The sequence below is a fragment of the Gymnoscopelus braueri genome (assembly GCF_963280865.1).
Source record: "Gymnoscopelus braueri genome assembly, chromosome: 3".
NCBI classification, from domain to species: domain Eukaryota; kingdom Metazoa; phylum Chordata; class Actinopteri; order Myctophiformes; family Myctophidae; genus Gymnoscopelus; species Gymnoscopelus braueri.
The window spans coordinates 56,991,425-57,011,744 of NC_137612.1; the positions used below are offsets into that span (position 1 = coordinate 56,991,425).

The 20,320-nt window shown below is 41.5% G+C and overlaps 1 pseudogene across 1 annotated transcript in view; it reads left to right on the plus strand.

Annotated features, from left to right (window-relative positions):
• The first annotated feature begins 10,502 nt into the window (after window positions 1-10,502).
• Window positions 10,503-20,320, plus strand: part of LOC308082043 (single-stranded DNA-binding protein, mitochondrial-like) — a 48,683-nt pseudogene continuing 38,865 nt past the window's right edge. The window contains exons 1-2 of the transcript XR_013935066.1: window positions 10,503-10,565; window positions 17,201-17,258. The product of XR_013935066.1 is annotated as a single-stranded DNA-binding protein, mitochondrial-like (transcript). The remainder of the gene's footprint in view (window positions 10,566-17,200; window positions 17,259-20,320) is intronic.

The window sequence follows — 20,320 nt, forward strand, 5'->3', positions numbered from 1 at the left end:
TGGACAACAAGCTGCTGAAGGACAAATATGTACGTATGCTGTTCGTGGACTACAGCTCAGCATTCAACACCATTGTCCCAGCAATACTTGACAAAAAGCTCAGAGACCTAGGGCTACACCCAAGCATGTGCGACTGGATACAGGACTTCTTGTCCAACCGACATCAGGTGGTGAGAATGGGCAGCATCACATCCGACCCCCTGACCCTCAACACCGGAGCACCCCAGGGATGCGTGCTGAGCCCTCTCCTCTACTCCCTGTACACGTATGACTGCACAGCCACACATGTCTCCAACACCATCATAAAGTACGCGGACGACACGACAGTGATAGGCCGAATCGTCAACAACGACGAGTCTGACTATAGAGAGGAGATCAACTCACTGGCACGCTGGTGCAGGGAGAACAACCTCTCTCTTAACGTCGACAAGACCAAAGAACTGATCGTGGACTTCAGGAGGCCGCGGAGAGACCATGCGCCCATCCTCATCGACGGTGCTGCAGTGGAAAGGGTCAGCGAGTTCAAGTTCCTCGGAGTACACATCGAGGAGGACCTCAAATGGGAGACGCACACCACACACGTGAGGAAAAAGGCTCAGCAGCGACTGTACTGGCTCCGCCGCCTGAAGAAGCTCGGAGTAGGACGTCGCATCCTCAGGCTGTATTACAACAGTTCGGTTGAAGGCATCCTAACAGGCTGTGTCACGGCCTGGTACGGGAACTGCACTGCCCGAGAAAAGACCAGCCTACAGCGAGTAGTGCGATCGGCAGAGCGGATAATGGGAATCGAGCTCCCAGCGCTCCAGGAACTGTACAAAAAGCGGTGCGTGGTCAAAGCCAAGCGCAACATCAAGGACAAGCACCACCCAAGTCACAGACTGTTCAAACCCCTACAACGACCGCGACCGGGCAAGGGGCTCTACCGCAGTATCAAGAGTTCCACCACCAGGTACTGGTGTAGTTTTAATCCAGCTGCTGTCAGGATGCTGAATGAGGCATAAGCCTTGCTCAGCAGCCTGACAGCAGGCGGTGCAAAACCTTTCTGGCTCTTCCTGAACACACCTGTGGATTATACCAGGGACAATGACTTGGACTTAGCTCCCCCTCGGACACACCTGTGGACTACACCAGGTACAAATGACTTTTTTGCTGCACTCCCTCATGGAGCTACTTGCGGATTATACTAGGGTCAGTCCACCCTAGGTGGACACGCACTGACCTTTTGCACCTTAATCCCATGTATAACGCACTGACTTTTTTGTCTTTTTTATTGTGCTTTTTTTTCTCTAAGCACCTTAACGTCCATATGTATATCATGCACAGTATAAGTATAACATGCACAGTATACATACATTGCTGCTATGCTCAGGCACCTTAGTTTTTTATTATCTCAGGTACTTTGTAAATATGTAGATAACTTGTCTGGCCTTCTGTTGCTCTCTTGTTTTGATCTCCTTCCCACTTGCCCCCCACCCCTCTTCTTCTCCCCTCCCCCCCCCCTCTTCTTTCTATGGAAATTAACGTTGCGATGGGAACGATGTACAAAAACGAATTTCACCCACTTCTTTACCTTGTAAACCTGTGATGTGACAATAAAACTGATTCTGATTCTGATTCTGATTCTGATTCTGGTTGTCGTGGTAATTTGAGTCTTGCACTTGCAAATAACCAGTTCTGGCAAGTCCCTTGAAATAATTGAAATTTAAGCCATTCATCAAAGGACACAAGGAAGAGGGGGCTCCACTCATCATTTACAGTTGTTGCCTTTTCCAAATATCGCTCATAAGCCTTCATCATGAGTACATACAGAGCAGCTACAGACACCTGTTGCATGTACCGGGTTCTGCAGATGTGGTGAACACCAATGAAAGACTGAGCTTTGCCACTAGTTGAAATACCACTATTGGTAAGAGCTGTAGTCCATCCACTGCCATCCATCCAGCCAGTCTACAGATACACTCCAGAGCATCTTCTTTGTATGCATTGCCCCCAATGTAACTAGGAATGAGTCCTCACCAAGCTCTGTCTGGGGGAACTTCCACTGAAGTTTTTTGGCAAGTGTGAATAGGGGTTGATCAGCTACCATGACTGGTGTCTGACCTGGATTTAGGTAGTTGATTGCTTGAAGGAGGACATTCATTGCATGCCAAGCCAAGCCATATGGGACTGGTAGGAGACTCTATGAACAGTGGCAGTATGTATGATCTGGATGGGGGGGGGCTGAACAACGCTCTGCAATGCTTGCATAATATGCAGCCCATGAGATCCATTTTTCACCCTCAAGGTTGTCTTTCCCCACAAGGTGTCTGACTCTCTCCAACCACTGGGAGCCTTCTTCAAGTATGTTGCTGAGAGGACAAGAGGCTGGCTGAGGATGACTGTTTGTATTAAGGGCAGGAACATCAGTTTGGAGTGAAACATCCAGATCCATTGTTGTGTAGAAAGCTGGCAAGGATTGTACAGGTTCTTCCCCATATTAGCTGGAACTAGGATGTTACTGAATGCTAATGCATGTCACGTGGAGGGCTGATTTTGCTGTTGTTGATGATGGGTTGTGGTCAATGTTGTCAAAACCACCATTGGTGAAGACACCCTTAACTGCCTGAGGTAGGACCACCACACCAATCTGCTCCCACTGATTGATCACTGTACTCAATGTTTTCAAGCAATCATATGATACACACTGTTATATCGTGACTGTGAATAACCACACAGGTGTTGTGAAATAATCCTTTCTACTCAAGTAAACTTCAGCATGATACAATCACAACATTCCGCTGGTAGCATGCAACTGAACGAAAACATCGCATCCGGGGTAGAGATGCACCGATACAGGTTTTTTCAATTCCGATCCGATATATCAATTAGGATATTTTTCGATATCCGATATATATGCCGATATCCGAGCAAAACTTTAAATACAAAAAAAAATGCATTACCTTTCAATTAAAGACATTTATTACTGAACATTTTAAAGTACAATAACAGTAGAAAAAAATCAAATACACTATGATCTATCACCAAAAGAAAATACCTACAAATAATAAATTAAAACAATGTGCATACTTAGCTGCTTCTTAAAATTGTATTAATTGTATTTTTATTGGAACGTGGATCGGTTATGTCATGTCCGATACGTGAAATAAGTCATATCGGTGCAACTCTAATCCGGGGTACTAGTCTACATCACTAGTCTACGTCATGCCCAAGACAACCCCCAGCCCCCAGACAGTGTGGGAATGCCCCTTGCTGGACTGGCTGCTTTCCCAAATTAGCAGTAGTAATAGTAAACTTCACTATATAACATACACATACCTCGCTTATGCATGGTATCCACCTGGTGTTTACTGCCAGTATGCAGGTGCAGATTCATTGCCAGATACAGTGAAGCTGATGTTTCCCTTTCTCTTATGTGACAACTAACACTACTGCCACATTTCTTGGATCTGCATTTCACAGAGTTGTAAATGATTTGCTGCCCAATTGATGTATCAACCTGGCACTTCTCTGGTTCAGGGGCTGGCTGGTCAATACCTTATTCATCCAGAAGCATCTTTAGGAACAATCGCAGCAGGGGAGGGATTGAATCAGGAGGCTGTGAAGGAACCTGTAAATTATTGTTTCATCGGAAGATATTCTTCCCGGAGGATTTTAGCTGCTCTGAAGATGATGGAGACCTCAGTAGATGTGTTGCTTTTCATTCCAGGTCATCATCAAACAACATAACAGGGACCAGCCACGATCTAGTCGCACAGATCTGATGTCAATATCCTCACAAGGCGCGTGGTGTTACATTTAATAATAATTGATTGACTCAAACAAGTCATTGAGGACATGTGCTCTGATGACCTGTGTTGCCTTATTTTCTGTCGTGTCACAACGGCGGTTTCTGCTTTTCTATAGAGCCTAGTCAGGCATGCACAATGATGCACTGCCTCCATAGCTACCATGTCACCAGCAGCTTGTTTAGCTAACAGACACTTGTCACCCAGCACCTGAGCACATTATTTCACTTTTCGATCCAATCCCAGGTTGGAAGCCCTCCTTAGTTCCTTTCTGTTGCCAACTTCACCACAGAAAAAACACGGTGTGGTTTGTTCACATGAGGATGATGATGAGCATAACCTGTGCAGTGAACTTGCCACCACTAGTCATGCACTGTGTTTTTACTGGGCTCACAGACTCTTCATGTTTTCTTCTTGCTCTGTCCACTTTTTGATCTTTAATGGCACAGCTAACATAAAAAATGTTCTGTAGCTCCTGATATAACGTGTATAGTTAGGAATGTAATGCTGTTTTTTCCTTTTTTTGACTGGGTTCCTAGATTGGACAGACACACATAGAGCATATGGCATGTGCATAAGAGGTTGTACTTCTTAAAGTTTTTTATAGGGGGAAACATTTAATGTCACCTTGTTGTCACTTATTTTGTTGATGAAATGTGCATATTTTACCCCCATTGTGAGGGTAATGAGAAAACTATTGGGTTTTTTAGTCTTGGAACCTATTTCATTGTATTCCTTGGCCCCAGAAATGTACATTTTGACACCAATATTATCATTATAGCTCTAACAGAAGCAAAGATATGGGCTATGCTGTATTGCTGTAAATGGTGGCGGCCATTTTTTAAAACGCACATACTTTAGAAATGACGTCTTATCTAGTTTGTGTCTTTGGATAATTTATTTCCTATTGCCCTAAGGTACTTCCAAGCCAAAGGGAAAACTAAATTAAAGTTTTAGAGGGGAAATATATGGAAAGTTACCCTGTTAAAACATATTTTTTCTAATAAAATGTGCATATTTTACCCCTGTTTTCAATGGCAATAAGAAAATGATTGGGTTTTTTGCCTGGAAACCTATTGATTTGGATTACTTGACCCCAAAAATTTACACTTTGACACCAATATTATTATTATAGCTTTAACAGAAGCAAAGATATTGGTTCTGCTGTATTGCTGTAAATGGTGGCGGCCATTTTTAAAAATGTGTATATTTCAGAAATGAAGGGTGATCTAACTCGTCTCTTTGGATAAATGTTTTCCTATGGCCCTAAGGTACTTCCATACCAAAGGGGACCTTTGCATCATGACTTGAAGTTAAAGGCATATTTTGGGGTCTTAGCACCTCCACTATGAAGGACAAACTGAACCATAACAAGGTAGGCTGTACCAAAACAATAGCTATTAGGGCTAGTGGAGTCATCTAGGCTCTTACAAGCTGACACATATCATAATGTATTATAGAAGTATTATAAGGGATGGTATAATATAAAGGTTAGATATAAGCAGCCATATAACTTCTTCCTCAGCCTACTTGGTCTGCTCCTTTGTCTCTGTACACTAAAACTCTTGGCCGAAAATAGCTGGAATGTGTTATTTCTTCACTTCAACATTACAGAGCTGTAGGCATGTTAAACACCCACATGGTCTATGAACAAATATGGTTTATTTCCACAAAAACTCCACTTCTACTGTATATACAGAGCTATAGTTCTACCTGCTGGCTAAAGAGTAGAACAGCAGAAAGGAGACCGTTAACATTTGTGATATTATGCAAAACGCAATATTGAAGAAGCCTACAGATTTCGTTCCCAAACATTATTTAGTTGTACAAATAAACAACAATATTTCACTTCAGAACTCAAGCATTCAACCAAGCCGTGTAATAATAACATGTAAAGCTTTTCTTGTTTACTGTTGTTTTGTGATATTGACTGCTGGCTAATCTGGTTGTTATAGCTCACAGCCAGTATTGCCAGTTTTGCGTGAGAAATAAGCAACCAAACAAGCCCAAAAGAAGAAACACATGAGCACTTTAAACCTATATACATTGGCTTTTTGAAAATAACATTTAGGAAGCAAGCCCAAATAAGCAACTATACTTTAGAAACAAGGCCAAAAAACACCACCCACAACTACCAATATTTACAAGCAACTTTACAGAAAAAGGCCAAGTCGCTTATAATAAGCGGACATGGCAACACTGTCACAGGAACGTTGACCTGCCAGTCAATCAGAGAGCATCATTCATGTAATGTACATTACCCAAGATGCAACACTGTGGAAAAAAACTAACAATATGCGTTTCAAAAAAGCTTATTACAAATAATTAAAGTGGCTTTCCAAGTTCAAATTCAAGATACAAGTTTCCTTTATCCAGAAAAAAGTTTTTGCAAAATTAACTATGATAATTGTTTTTTAGGTGACACCGTGGAAGACAGCTTAGTCCAAATGAGACCTATAAATATATGCTGGAACCTCAGGTGAATTGGAAGGGGAAATGATGATACTCTGTCTCTGCACAAGTCACCTTGCCAGTTGACAGATCCAATAGATACTGTTCTCCTGTTGACCCAGTGTGTCACTGACAACCCTGAACCTGATTCAGGTGTAAGGTGTTCTACTGGGACCGTGATGGAGTGCAGCAACTGGTTGTGACATTGACTGAGATACAAAGCTGATCACCATCTTCAAAATCTTTTAATCATGTTTTGTGATATTGACTGAGTATTAAATCTGATCCTAACTGTTAAAAAAAAAGCATGTCCTTTATATGCCCATATATACAGATCTCGGTATCTGTCTGTGTCCTGTGTCCATATGTGGATGTGTATATATATATATATATATATATATATATATATATATATATATATATATATATATATATATATATGCTACCACACACAACGATCACTACCACACACACCGAGTTCGTGGAGCTTGTAGATCTGCTATTTTCACATTTATTTATTTTCTTCTTCTTCTTTTTGTTATGACGTCCCGTCCACTTCAGGGGTGGTTCTGATTATAATGGAATCATAAACAAAAAAACATCAAAGAACTTCATGGATTCTGGAAAATTCCAGGTTATGGTTGGTGACCCTTTGTAGTTTACACCTGTAGCCCACAATGGTCTGCACCAGCTGTTGATATTTCACCATCTTGGTTAGAAAGGCCTCCTCTAAGCTGAAAATCAAAGGTACAACCAACCATGAGCACTTCCATCAGGTTTTCATTGATACTTACTACGTCATCCCCACAGAGGGGTTAGCTGAGGTTTTAGACAAGACAACACAATCATCATTTATTAAACATGCTCGGCTTAGTAGTGTGTTTATAAATCTCTAAAGGTTTAGAAATGGAAGAGATCTTTTGAAATCAAGTCCACTAATCTGTCTACAGATGTACAGCCATGTAACCATTTAAGCATAATAATAATAATAATAATACATTTTTATTTGTAACGCACTTTATATTTGAAGCAAATCTCAAAGTGCTACAGGATTAAAAAACATAAAAAGAAAGATAAAACAACAATAATAGTAAAACAGTGAAATGAATAAACTTCAGATCAAGTCAGCAGGCATAGTAGAAGCTTAAAAAGATAAAACAACTACATCTCTGTCTAAGCAAATGCCTTGTTAAAAAGGAAGGTTTTTAGGCCCTTTTTAAAAGTGTCAATCGACTGTGGTGCTCTCAGATGGTCCGGGAGGGCATTCCACAGTCGGGGAGCAGCTGAGCAGAAGGCCCGATCCCCCATGGTGCGGAGATTCGTTGTGCGGGGCTCCAGTACGTTTGAGTTTCTGGAGCGGAGTGAGCGGGTGGAGCGGGTGGAGTTCGGGGGTTTGATGAGTTCCTTTAGGTAGGAGGGGGCATTGCTGTAAATGCACTGATGAGATAACCTGCATAACTGTCAGGAAGCCAGATGGAAAGATAGTGCTTGGTGGTTGGTAAAACCTGTAGCCTTGCTATCGTCTGCATCAGAGAGACAAGCAAACTTCCCTTGAAGTTTCAGACCAATGATGTCTTTGTCTCTGTTGGAGCGCCCTCAAGAGGTTTTGAATTGATTGATTGAAATTTTTATTAGGCAAAAGAATGTAAAACAACACAGTTACATTTATAATGCTTTTGTCTAAAAGGTCCGGCCAAAAAAGTCCTTGCGGACTTGTTTCCGTTGGGGTCCTTGAGTTAATTTCATAGACATATATAGTAGCAACCAAACAGTTCAAAAATCAACATGAAAATACAGATAATACAGAAAAAATACCACTATGTACAAAAAAAGCATTTAAAAAATATATGTACAAAAAAAGGGGGGGGGAAGCATGGAAAAATAAAAATTATATACAAAAAAAGCATGAGGAAATACAAAATATGTACAAAAAGAGGAGGGGGGGGGGTCGTCTGTCTACAGGGAAACTGGTACTAGCTCCTCTTTCGGCCTCCAGAAAGATGGGTTTTTAGGGCTGTTTTGAATGAGCCCAGGGAACTGCATTTTTTGAGGGATGGGGTTAGACTATTCCATTCCTTGGTGGCTGTGCTATAGAAGGAGAATTTGCCCATGTTTGTTTTATGGGAGGGTGGTACCAGATTGTTGTTTACGCTCCCTCTAGTTTCGTGGCTGTGGGTGTCACTAACTTTTTCGAGGTAAACTATGGAATTTGTTTGTGGAATTATGCATGTTCTATTCCACACACAACAGTTACTCTCCCCTGAGATACTAACATAAAATCAGGGGTGGGACAATATCTACAAAACTGAAGAAGAAAAAAATACCCATAGGCAAAAAGCAGGAATTTATGTTATTATTCACAAAAGTGAAAAAGAAAAAAATCATGGAGGAAACCTTTTGGATCAACAGCCAAACAAAACCAGGTTTTTTTCTCTTACTGGGCAAAATCATAAATAGATTTTTTTGTATATTACTTTATGTTAATAATACTATACGCTATATGCAATTTTAATATCATAAAGAACATGTCAATATTTGCAAGAGTTTAGTGGACTAAATGTAGCCTGCTACATTGTGTGCTTGTAGAGCTGCAATTGTTGCTATTTTAGAAACGTTTTAGAGTGAAAGTGGAAAGTATTCACAAGAGCTTGTGACTAAATAATAACTACAGTACATGAATCCATTAACAGAACAGTTTTGGACATAAAAGGTTTCCACGCGACATCAACGATATAATACTTAAAAGCTGCAAAACAAATCACCTCAGTGGTGAGAATAAAGTTTATAAAGTGTTTGATAAAGTCCCTGAACAGTGTGAATGTAACTCAACAGCTCATCAGATAAGTGGGGTGATCTTCTCATATGTTGTGTAGATACTGGCATGAAGCTGGGCCAATGTTACACTGGGGAAAGTGTAGTTGTTTATGTGGGATTGTTTCTAAAGTGTAGTTGTTTATTTGGGTTTGTTTCTAAAGTGTAGTTGTTTATTTGGTCTTGTTTCTTAAGTGTAGTTGTTTATTTGGTCTAGTTTCTATATTGTTTGTTTATTTGGGCTTGTTTCTAAAGTGTAGTTGTTTATTTGGGCTTGTTTCTAAAGTGTACTTTGGGCTTGTTTCTAATGTGTAGTTGTTTATTTGGGCTTAATTGTTTCTAAAGTGTAGTTGTTTATGTGGGCTTGTTTCTAAAGTGTAGTTGTTTATGTGGGCTTGTTTCTAAAGTGTAGTTGTTTATTTGGGCTTGTTTCTAAAGTGTAGTTTTTTATTTGGACTTGTTTCTAAAGTGTAGTTGTTTATTTGGGCTTGTTTCTAAAGTGTAGTTGCTTATTTGGGCTTGTTTCCTAATGTTGTTTTAACCAGCGGTTCTCAAACATTTTCATGTCAAGGACCACCACATAGCCCCCCTATCAATATTTGTCCACAGACCCCCATCTGAAAACACTTTGTGCCAGGGACCCCCTTTAGATTTATGTTGTTTAAAATGTTTCTAAAAATACTAAAAATGTTTCACTTATATTCCAAAATAGAAATGTTGAAAATAGATGATCTACAAGCACACAATGCGTCGCATCGTGACACGTTGTGAGCTTGTAGATCTGCTACTTTCAAACAACCAACGCATTATTATAGATGTAATAATAATAGACCTGGTTGCTTATTTCTCTCGCACCATCTGGAAACAACGCCAGAACCGGAAAGACGGCGTGAGCTGACTGGCTGTAGCAACTGTAGTCTCTGGTGAGTTTATGATGATAAAAACTACACAATGTTTCATTTAATACTCATTTAATACACAATGTACCGAGTTATTACAACAATAATATGATAATGTACCATCTTGTCAACTCTGTGGAAACTAAACTATCTGTTAAAGTTGTTGTTTTACTGCTGCAACCTCATGCTGTGTGTGTGTGTGTGTGTGTGTGTGTGTGTGTGTGTGTGTGTGTGTGTGTGTGTGTGTGTGTGCGTGTGCGTGTTTGTGTGTGTGAGAAGTTACGACAGGTTGTGAGCTTGTAGATCTGATATGTTTTTGTTTTAGGCTTACAGTTAAAATTACTTACATTTTAACATTTATTAAAAATAGCATTCACAAAAATCTGAACAAACTATAGCAATGATTACTATCACGATATAGAGCTTTTTAACACTGTTACAGAACAAACACTCTATAGTAATGATTACTATCACAATATAGAACTATTTAACACTTATTTTGACAACAGAAACCCTTTTAATGTCCTTAACGCTCTGTTCTGTCTCCTATCTTTGTCCCGTTTCACTTCATCCAGATCCTCGGTCCAGAGCAGACATGTTGAGAAGAGCCTCCAGTCAGGTGAGATGTTTACTGTGCTTATCGGGACAAACTCTTTTATTTGTTTGCGTTGGGTTTTAATTCATTTAGTTAATGCTGCGGTTCCTCAGAGTGAGATCCGGGGACCCCAGGGGTCCTTTTAGGGCACCGGTTTCCCAAACACTGGGTCGGGAACCATTTATGGGTCACGGACCCATTTTTGTTAGTCGCGAGTTAGCATCCCTTTGTTTTTAATCACTGTATTATTATTTTAAAATATATTTTTTTTATTCCCCCCAAAAATGGAAGCATTTTCATCATTTATGAATACAAAAATCTAACAAATGTCATAAATTAGGGGGGAAGGGAAATGAAATGGTGAAAATAGCCGATCTACCAATCTGGGAACCCATCGTCAAATAAAAAGGAAAATAGCGCCCCCAGTGTTTTTCACTTTTGTATTTGACTCTGGGGAGAGACCGATGATGACTGGAAACTGGCGTTTGGTCTCTGCCCTCAGCCCTCTACTTCCGTGCGCCTATGTTTTCATTCCCACTAACAATATTTCTCCACGGAACACTAACACCATTTATCCCAAAGAACATGGATTGTTTTGGTTATAAGCCCACTTATTTCTATGATGAAAGAAAAAGTTAAAATGTTACTAACTTTTCGTTCTTTTGTCGGCTCCGAGGACGCTATTGTTAAATGAGTTTGGGTTTGTTTCCAGTGGGAAGCGAACGCACAGATGTAAATCCCGCCCACTACATTTGATTGGGTAAAGCGCGGCCTGCTTCCTGATCTGAAGGCACGCCCACTTGTAGGCCAACACTCACACGTTCTGAACGGGGCTCCCTACAGATTCAGTAGCACAGCTCTGAATCTGTTCTTGAGATCTACAAGCTCACAACGCGTCACACTGTATAAAAAATAGACGTTTTTCTGGAAACTGGTGCGGCTGAAACTGGTGCGGCTGAAACTGGTGCCGCTGGCGTAGCGGCCCGGGCACCTAGGCTCCAAAGTAGCCTGACAGCATGTCGCGAGTTCGAGTCCCGATCCCGACGGCCTTTGCTGCGTGTCACTCCCCATTTCCTGTCAGTCTACTATCCTATCAATGAAAGGCAAACTTTATTTAACCCATTAAAGAGGTGGTGCCATGTTTTTGCACTTTTTCTGTTTTTCATGTGTCTATGAGGTTGATAGAACTTCATTAAGGCCCCCGCTGGTGGTTTTATGGTGTTTCATGACTTCTCTGACTATTTGGAGTTTCTTCCTGGAGGCCGAAACCTTGAGAGTCAAACGTGCCAATCCAAAAACAGCGACATACTGACGTAACAATGCCCATACCCACCCACCGCACCTCCCCTCATTATCATTGTCATTTATACTACAACCTTTTGTGGGCGGAGCTGCCTCAAACACACGTGTGTGACCATGGCAGGTTGTTATGTGCCTAACTTCTATGTGACAGCTATCAAACAGTCGTTTCACACTTTGCCCATTGACACGGACAAACGTGATCAATGGCTTAATTTCATTTATAAAGACAGGATTATTCCCTCAGCCCCCTCTACCAGGCTTCGGGTGTGTAGTTCCCATTTTGTTGATGACTGCTTCACCAACTTAGTGCAAGTCAATATGGGATTTGCAAACAGGAAAGTACTGAAGCCAGGTTCTATTCCGACGATTTATCCTGGAGACACAGAAAGCAGCACTTCAGGAGCGTTACTGGTAAATTAAAACATCCGCCAGCCCCAATAAAATGATTTAGGAGCATGAATCGGTTTGACATAGCCTTGTGTCTGTGACCTCCCCCACCGTTTAGTTGTGGGATTTAGTTCAGCGTCAATAAGATCGCTTCTGAACATCGTATGGAAAATGTAACGGTAGTCGCGGTAACCTACAGTCGTCTGTTGTTACGACGGTGTGAAGAAATTAATGGATGGGTTGAAACAACCTTTTAAACCGGGGTTTTGTGCCGGTCTGCGACTCTGCGTTGAATTCAACGTGCAGAGACAGTGCTGGTCGTGAACGCGCATCGCCGTTTAACATGGCGTACAGTTAGATCAGGGACGAGCCTCCATGTTAATTCAACGCAGGCTGCCAACAAACTAAGGTTTTAAACGGTTGTTTGAGCCCATCGATGCGTTGTTTCACGCCGTCGGAACAACAGACATATGTAGGTTACGGCGCCTAGCTTTAGATTTTTCATACGATGTTCAGAAGGTAAAACATTTACATTAAATCGGCAGAACATACCGACGCGGGCGGGACCAACTCGAGTCATACAGTCTCAGCCAACGTTAGGGTCGCTAGAGCTAGTTCAGTTGGATTAGATACATAGCGTGATTGTTTGTCAATATAATAAAAAAGAGACGAATTATATGTGCCTCTGCAAACAGAAGTGTATTATCGAGGTGGAAATGGCTCTGAGAGCATTATGAGAGCATCTAGTTAGACGTTTTATATGCATATGCCTACTGTAATATACTGTAGCTTATATTTCCATTTTCTAGTAAGGGGATGTATGGAAAGAATACATAGCCCATTTAAATGGGAATGTCAGGTTGAAGGAATACAAATGCATTGTAATGATAGTAAAATGTGTGCAGTGATGCTATAAATAATGTCACTGATGTAATGGATACCATAGTCAAAGATAAAGTTCTACTTGGATCACAGGATATTGAACATCACCACATCTGTAAGAATGTATGACAACTGATGGTTCTGTTGAAAGGACAACTTTAGTTTTTTACCACCAAGGTTTATGTTTTAGATTGTAATTAAAGTAAATAAAAGATGAGTGTTAAAATGTTTTAATTTACTGCTTTCAATTTTTGCGATATTTTTTACAGTGGGTGGAGGCATTCTGTCCGGTGGCTAAATATGTATTTTTTTACACAATAACCCAGCGTTTTCTTTATTATTATTTACAGTAGCTCTTCTAGCCCCCAATAACTCACATCTGGCCATCAAATAATTTACTTTAATTACAAGCTAAAATATAAACCTTGGTTGTAAAAAAAACAAAGTTGTCCTTTTAAGCCTTATTTATCCGTTGCACACATGAGCATTTGGGATTTGAGCAAAGGGTTGATGAGGCTTTCCGGTTATGGAGTAGTTCTTCTTCTTCCTCCTCATCTTCATCTGAACCAGATTCAGGTTCAAACATATATGGCTGTATTTGTCCAATTTGTCCTCCTGCCATTTTGTAAACAAATGGGCAGAACCATGGGCAGTCCTTTAGTGATAAGGGGGAAGGACTAGGACAGGTGGGTGGTCTTATAGGAGGAGGCGGAGGGACTGGATTAGATGGGTGGTGCCAAGTGAAACCAGGTATACTTAATGAACTGGTGGGTGTGTCTACATAAAAACAACATTTTAACACTTACTGTACACTTTTTTTTTTTGGAAAAAAATCCTTACATAATAATAATACCTTATGATCAGGTTTTAGGGTTGAAAAATATCATGGCACTCCATCTTTAAGACCGGGAACTCAGTGTCATTTTAAGATTTCTTTGGCTATTCAAAAATAGCAGATCTACAAGCTCATAGCGCGGCACCAAGTGCAGCGCTATGAGCTTGTAGATCTGCTATTTTATTGTTGTTGTTGTCTTTGAATATATATGTTACAGGGTGAATGGAGAACCAGGGTGATTGAAGAAGGCTCGCTCGTTTTTACCACCCACCCAGCAATTGTGTAGAAGGAACACTAGAGGGAGCCACAAGCCAGGCTTGTGCACAAGCATACGGCCGCGACCACACACACACACACACACACACAGTCACACACACACGCGCGCGCACACGCGCTCATGCTTTCAATGGACTGTTAAGATACTTTTATTGTGTTCTGCTGGCTTTTGTTTTAGTTTCTCCCTGACACACACACACACACACACACACACACACACACACACACACACACACACACACACACACACACACACACACACACACACACACACAGTGATCCATGAAAAGAACTATTCTGTCCCTATCGGTTTACAACTCGAACGGCGCTGTGTCGACTAGTAGAGCATCGGCCGGTCAGCGCGGGCACTCGCGCCTTGAGGCGCGAGGGCGCGCCTCCTCGGCCTCAAGCTCTACTAAGTCGGCGCGCCTCCGTCATGGACAAGCGTGTGCGTGTGAACGTGTGTTCAGCGTTCCCCTAGCGTAGCTTCCTGGTTGCTATGTGGGGGGGAACAACAAAAGACAGGTCCGCGTCGCATCAAAGCCCCGCCTCTTGGCGCCGCGTTCTCCTTCTCCTCGAGGAGAAGGAGAAGGAGGAGGAGGAGCTCCTCCTCCTCGCGAGCCTCGAGTAATAAACCCCCGCCTCGCAGCGCCGCGTCCTCCTTCTCCTCCTCGCGAGCCTCTCTAATAAACCCTGTCTCGAAAAGCCCCGCATCGCCCCGAAGCCCCGTGCCTAAAAACAAGCGCTCTGTCTTCAATCACCCTGGCTCTCCAAACACCCTGTGACATATATATATTATTTTTTTTTTCAAATCTTTGCTTCTGGGGTTCAAAATATTTTGAGATGGCGGCCAAATACATATCATTTTGGGGGCCTTGAGGTTGAGCACCACTGATGTAGCAACATCATTTTTTTTTCAAAAGAAGACATTTGTAGAATCCCCAGAAGCACAGATTTGAGTTCAAAATGTTCGCTTTGAAAAATGTATATATTCAAAGATTTGGAAAAATGTTCACGATTTTTTACAATAAATAGCAGATCTACAAGCTCATAGCGCGGCACCGGCCTCTAGATCTGCCAAAGAAATCTAAAATTGACACATTGCGTTCCGGTCTTAATGGGTTAATATAACTACGCCAGTGTAGTTATTAATGTATTAGATGTTTGTCTTAATACAATACTTACTTTGCAATGCTACAGGTCTATGTGTATATTTCATGTTGAGTAAATGTACTTAGTTGCTTTACACCACTGGTTTGGACGTTTGACAAAGTATAAACCGGGCTCGCTCTGAACCGTCTCTAAAGTGACAGAACAGACACATACAGAGTGCTGTGGGGTGAAAATATACAAGATTGCATTGGGATTCATAGGTTAGGTGATACTGATCATAATTATTAGAACAGAATAATGGATAAACAGGCACACAACTTATCATGTGTGTGAATTATAATGACTATGACTATATAATGACTAGAAGTTCGGCCTCACATCTAGCATGACGTTGCACTACCTGTGGAAGTGCTTTGCATAAGTATTTGGTAATAATGCCTTTCATATTAATTGTACATCGTGCAAGTACAGTAACGCTTTGGGAAGCAGCTGGTGCTCTAGGCAGAATATTGAGGAATTGTTTGTGGAAAGTTTGGAGTTGCGCCATGTGTGTGCTGTGGGACTGGGTTCAACTGGGCCACAACACTCCATGTGTGTGCTCGTCAATTAGTGTAGAAGGATGGCCTCAATAAACATACCATATTGATACAGCCCATAAGAAGCAGCTATTAGCAGCATTAATTAACGCCTTTCTTTTATCATGAAGAAGCATGTCCCAAAACATGTCTTAAAAGGATAGTTCACCCCCAAAATGACTTTTTTTCTATCGATTAGTCACCCCATGGAGACTTGAATTCATGGATATTGTTTTGTTTTTGTCGCATTCCTAAGCCAATAATTTGATGACCGCCAGCGGTTCAGGTAGGAGACACAAAAAGTCTCCTTTGTGTCTCCTACCGGAACCACTGCCTAATTATTGGCTTAGGAATGCGACAAAAACAAAACAATATCTATCAATTCAAGTCTCCATGGGGTGACTAATCGATAGAATGTTTTTTTAGGTGAACTATCCCTTTAACAACATAACACGAGAAACATGTAACATGGTCAAATGTAGCGCTGCGCTGCAGGAGCTGAGTGAGGGCGGCCTAATGCATACAGGACGTCACGTGACAAAAACTATAGATCTACAAGCTCACAAACACGTTGCACCGTGATATGTTGTTTAGCTTGTAGATCTGGCATTTGCTGGAGTCTGTCTTGGTGCATTGATGGAACACTGGAGTAAGAGTCTCATTATTGCACCGTATGGTTGATATAGGCCTGGAAATGGGATAAAATACTTAAAGACGGGGTGCCGTGATTTTCAGTGATTTTTTCCTCCCCTAAAACATAATCATCAGGTATTCAAAAAAAAAAAAAAGTGTACAGAAATTGTTCAAATTATGTTTGTATGTGGACACGCCTCCAGTTCATTAAGTATACCTGGTTCTCACCTTAGCACCTCCTCCACCACCTTAGCACCACCCACCTGTCCTAGTCCCTCCTCCTCCTCATGCCCACACCTGTTGTGTTTTTACTATGTCACTAAAGCGCTGTTTCTCTATTGGCACGTTTGACCCTCAAGGTTTCAGCCTCCAGGTAGAAACTCAAAATAGTCAGAGAAGACATAAAACACCATAAAAACAATGAAGTTCTATCAACCTCATAGACACATGAAAAACAGAAAAAGTGCAAACCCATGGCACCACCTCTTTAAGAACAGTTTTGAAAATTCATTGCTAAAAATGTGTTGGAACTGAAGCCTGTACATTTTTATATTTCATGTTGTAAGTTGCCCAAGGTTAGCAGTCAGTATGTTTTAGTTTGTTAAGAACATTTAGCTGGTTTTGTTGTTAAAGGTGTCGATGTGTTTTGTCCTCAGATGTTTCGTCAGGCGGTCAGACATGCAAGCTTGGACAGTAACTTTGTCCTGGAGAGATGTGAGTAGAGCTGTGTGTGTGTGTGTGTGTGTGTGTGTGTGTGTGTGTGTGTGTGTGTGTGTGTGTGTGTGTGTGTGTGTGTGTGTGTGTGTGTGTGCAGGGTTGGGAAGGAACGGATTACATGTAACGCCGTTACGTAATCAGAGTTAAAAAAACGGTAACGTCTTACAGTACATTTTCAAATGAGTAATCTGGATTACAGTAACGGGGGTGTTGTAACGTGGGTTACAGGCGGATTACATTCTCCCCTTCCCCTCAACAATTTTACAAACAAGTTATAAATTATTATAACACTATAACGAAAAAAACATCACATGGATGCACCTGGGACGTATCATCAGTGTTGTAGCCATGGGGTCATAGGATGTTTCGGGTCTCGCAACATACACCCTCGCCCAGGTGACCCAGCCAGGGTTGATCAAGCCCCGACTTACGTCCCAGGTAGCTACCCACGGTCAGTCCTAAATAGGGAAAGACAGGGCCACTCAATACGCTTGTCCGAAACTACTCTGCCAGGAATGGGGGAGAGGAGAGGCTCTGGCACGTGGAGGGACTAGGCTCTGTGGATGGCCTCCTGGCCGGGCTCCTCCTCCGTCTCACCAGGTCCAGGACCTGAGCGTTGCACCAGACTCCCCCGCTCCAAACATTTTATTCTGGTGTGATGGTGTCTTGGCCCGTGGTGGTGCAGGCTCCCTTTTACGGCCTGCTTGAATGGCCCTCCTAAAGGCCTCACCGTGGATTTGTTGGGCTTCTTCCTCACGGAAGACACAGACTGGGGCGCCAACCCAAACTGCTCCCGGATGCCGTCTACATTCCGGCTGTCACCCGTCTCTCCGGTGGTCACCAATCTATTCCTGGTTGTCACGTACACACACTAAACAACCACCCGCCAGAGCGCACACTCCGCACAGGCTGCAATGGATGCATGGAGACGGCCAGGGCGCACAGCGCGCACCTCTGTCAATACGATAATGGTCGACACCAGTTCTCTGGTTGAGATTCAACATCAAGTGAAACGTTGCACATAACCAGTGGTAGGTTTGATTTCAAGCCTCTATTCCAGCTTATAATGCACGGAAGCCAAGCAACACTTTTGACAGAGAGAGGGGGGAGAGAAAGAGAGAGCATGAGAGAGCGCACGGGTGGGCGAGAGAGAGAGAGGGAGAAAGAGAGAGAAAACCCGACGTCGGATCAACAGCAATGCAAATTAATAACTGCAAACAAATTCAAAGTTTAGGCCATCAATATCATACAAAAGTAGAGAGAAGCTGTGATCTCACCGCTCTGATGGACAATACATATAATCCTTTTTCAAACAATATCCATGTTCTCTTCATGTGTCAACAATGATCCAAATGGGAAGTTTATTTCAGCAGATAGAATGTGACAGTTTGACATTGTTTGTGCCGTTTTTGGTGCACAGCTCCTCTTTACGTTAATTGCCTTCACCTGTTGCGCTGCTCCGCACGGCAGGGTAGATCTCCGCCAGGCCAGGTTGACCTACCCAGGCCCATGAAATGTATAGGCAGTCATAGTAGCCCATTAGAATGAAATCTGCTCAAACTGACTCATACACTGATACACAACCCTATATAGGCTAAATATTGTCACTGTCGGTTGGAAAAACTGTTCCTTTTTTAAAATTATTATTTTAAAACAATTTAAAATGGTGAAAAAAAGCCAATCTGCAAGCTATAATTATTAATATATTTTTTTTGTTTCTGTTTAATATTTGTATTAGCTATAGTTACTAATAATTAAGAAATACTATATTTTAAATAGTGAAAAATCAACTAAAGTCATTAATAGTGCAAGTTCAAAATAACTTGTGGGGAAAATACATAAAATCTCTAATCTGTGATTCTAATGTGATTGACCCCTACAGTCAGTGAAGTCCAGGGCTGAATGTGACAAATATTGAGACCAATACATTATGACTTTGTACAAATATAGCTAATTTCCCAATACATAATTTTATGAAATAAATGGGTTATATTTCACAGATAGTTATACTATTCTTGTACTATGTTAAAATTAAATCATCCTTAACCTTCAAGTTAAATTCATTATTTCCGTGGACTTAAAAATCATCGTTTTATTTGATGGCCTTCTTGCCCTTGCAATTGACAACACCAAAGACCAAAGTGGCCTTGCCCCTAAAATGACGAAATTCCAGGCCGGCTATCAATAGTAAAACTTGTTTTATCAAATTAAATAGAGTTTTGCTTAAAAGTAATCCAAAAGTAATGTGCGTGCGTGCGTGCGTGCGTGCGTGCGTGTGCAGGGCCGCATTAAGGCCCCTCAGGGCCGTGGAACTACACCAAATCAAAGGCCCCCCCTCAACATTAATCGGACAATATTGGGTGCGTTCACGCGCACGTGCGTTTGGTGCACGTGCCACCGCCAGCACGATCGGTGCTGACACAGGCACTGGGCAGAGCCTTTCCAACTTCAGTCTATGCTATGACTACAGTGTCTATCATTACAAATTACATTTATTATTAAGGAGGTTACTTTATGGTCATTACAGTCGTAGCCTACTAGACATATGGTGATGAGATGGGTAACAAATGTTTCATATTTATTTTCTTATTCTTCATAAGAAATTAAACAATTCAAGTTTAGAATTGAGAAAACAATACTCAGCAGAGATGGTAAAAGTACTACTCACTTTCTTCACTTAAAGTAGAAGTAGCCTCAGATACATTTACTTATGTAAAAAGCGACTTTAGTAAAAGTACTCATTCAACTAATTACTCAAGTAAAAGTACAAAAGTACAGGCTCTGAAATGTACTTGAAAAGTTAAAGTAAAAAGACCTCTTGAAGTCTACCGCAGTGGTTCTCAACCTTTTTACCACCTCAGAAAATAATATTATGGCTCACCATTATGACCGACTGATGTTAAAATACAGTAGCGTAGACCTATACCCATCCTATTCAGCTATTTGCACAGTACAAATGTATTTAGAATATGTCATTTAGATTTTCACAGTGTACATTATGGTAGCACTAAGACAGACAGACAGACAGACAGACAGACAGACAGACAGAGATGACATTA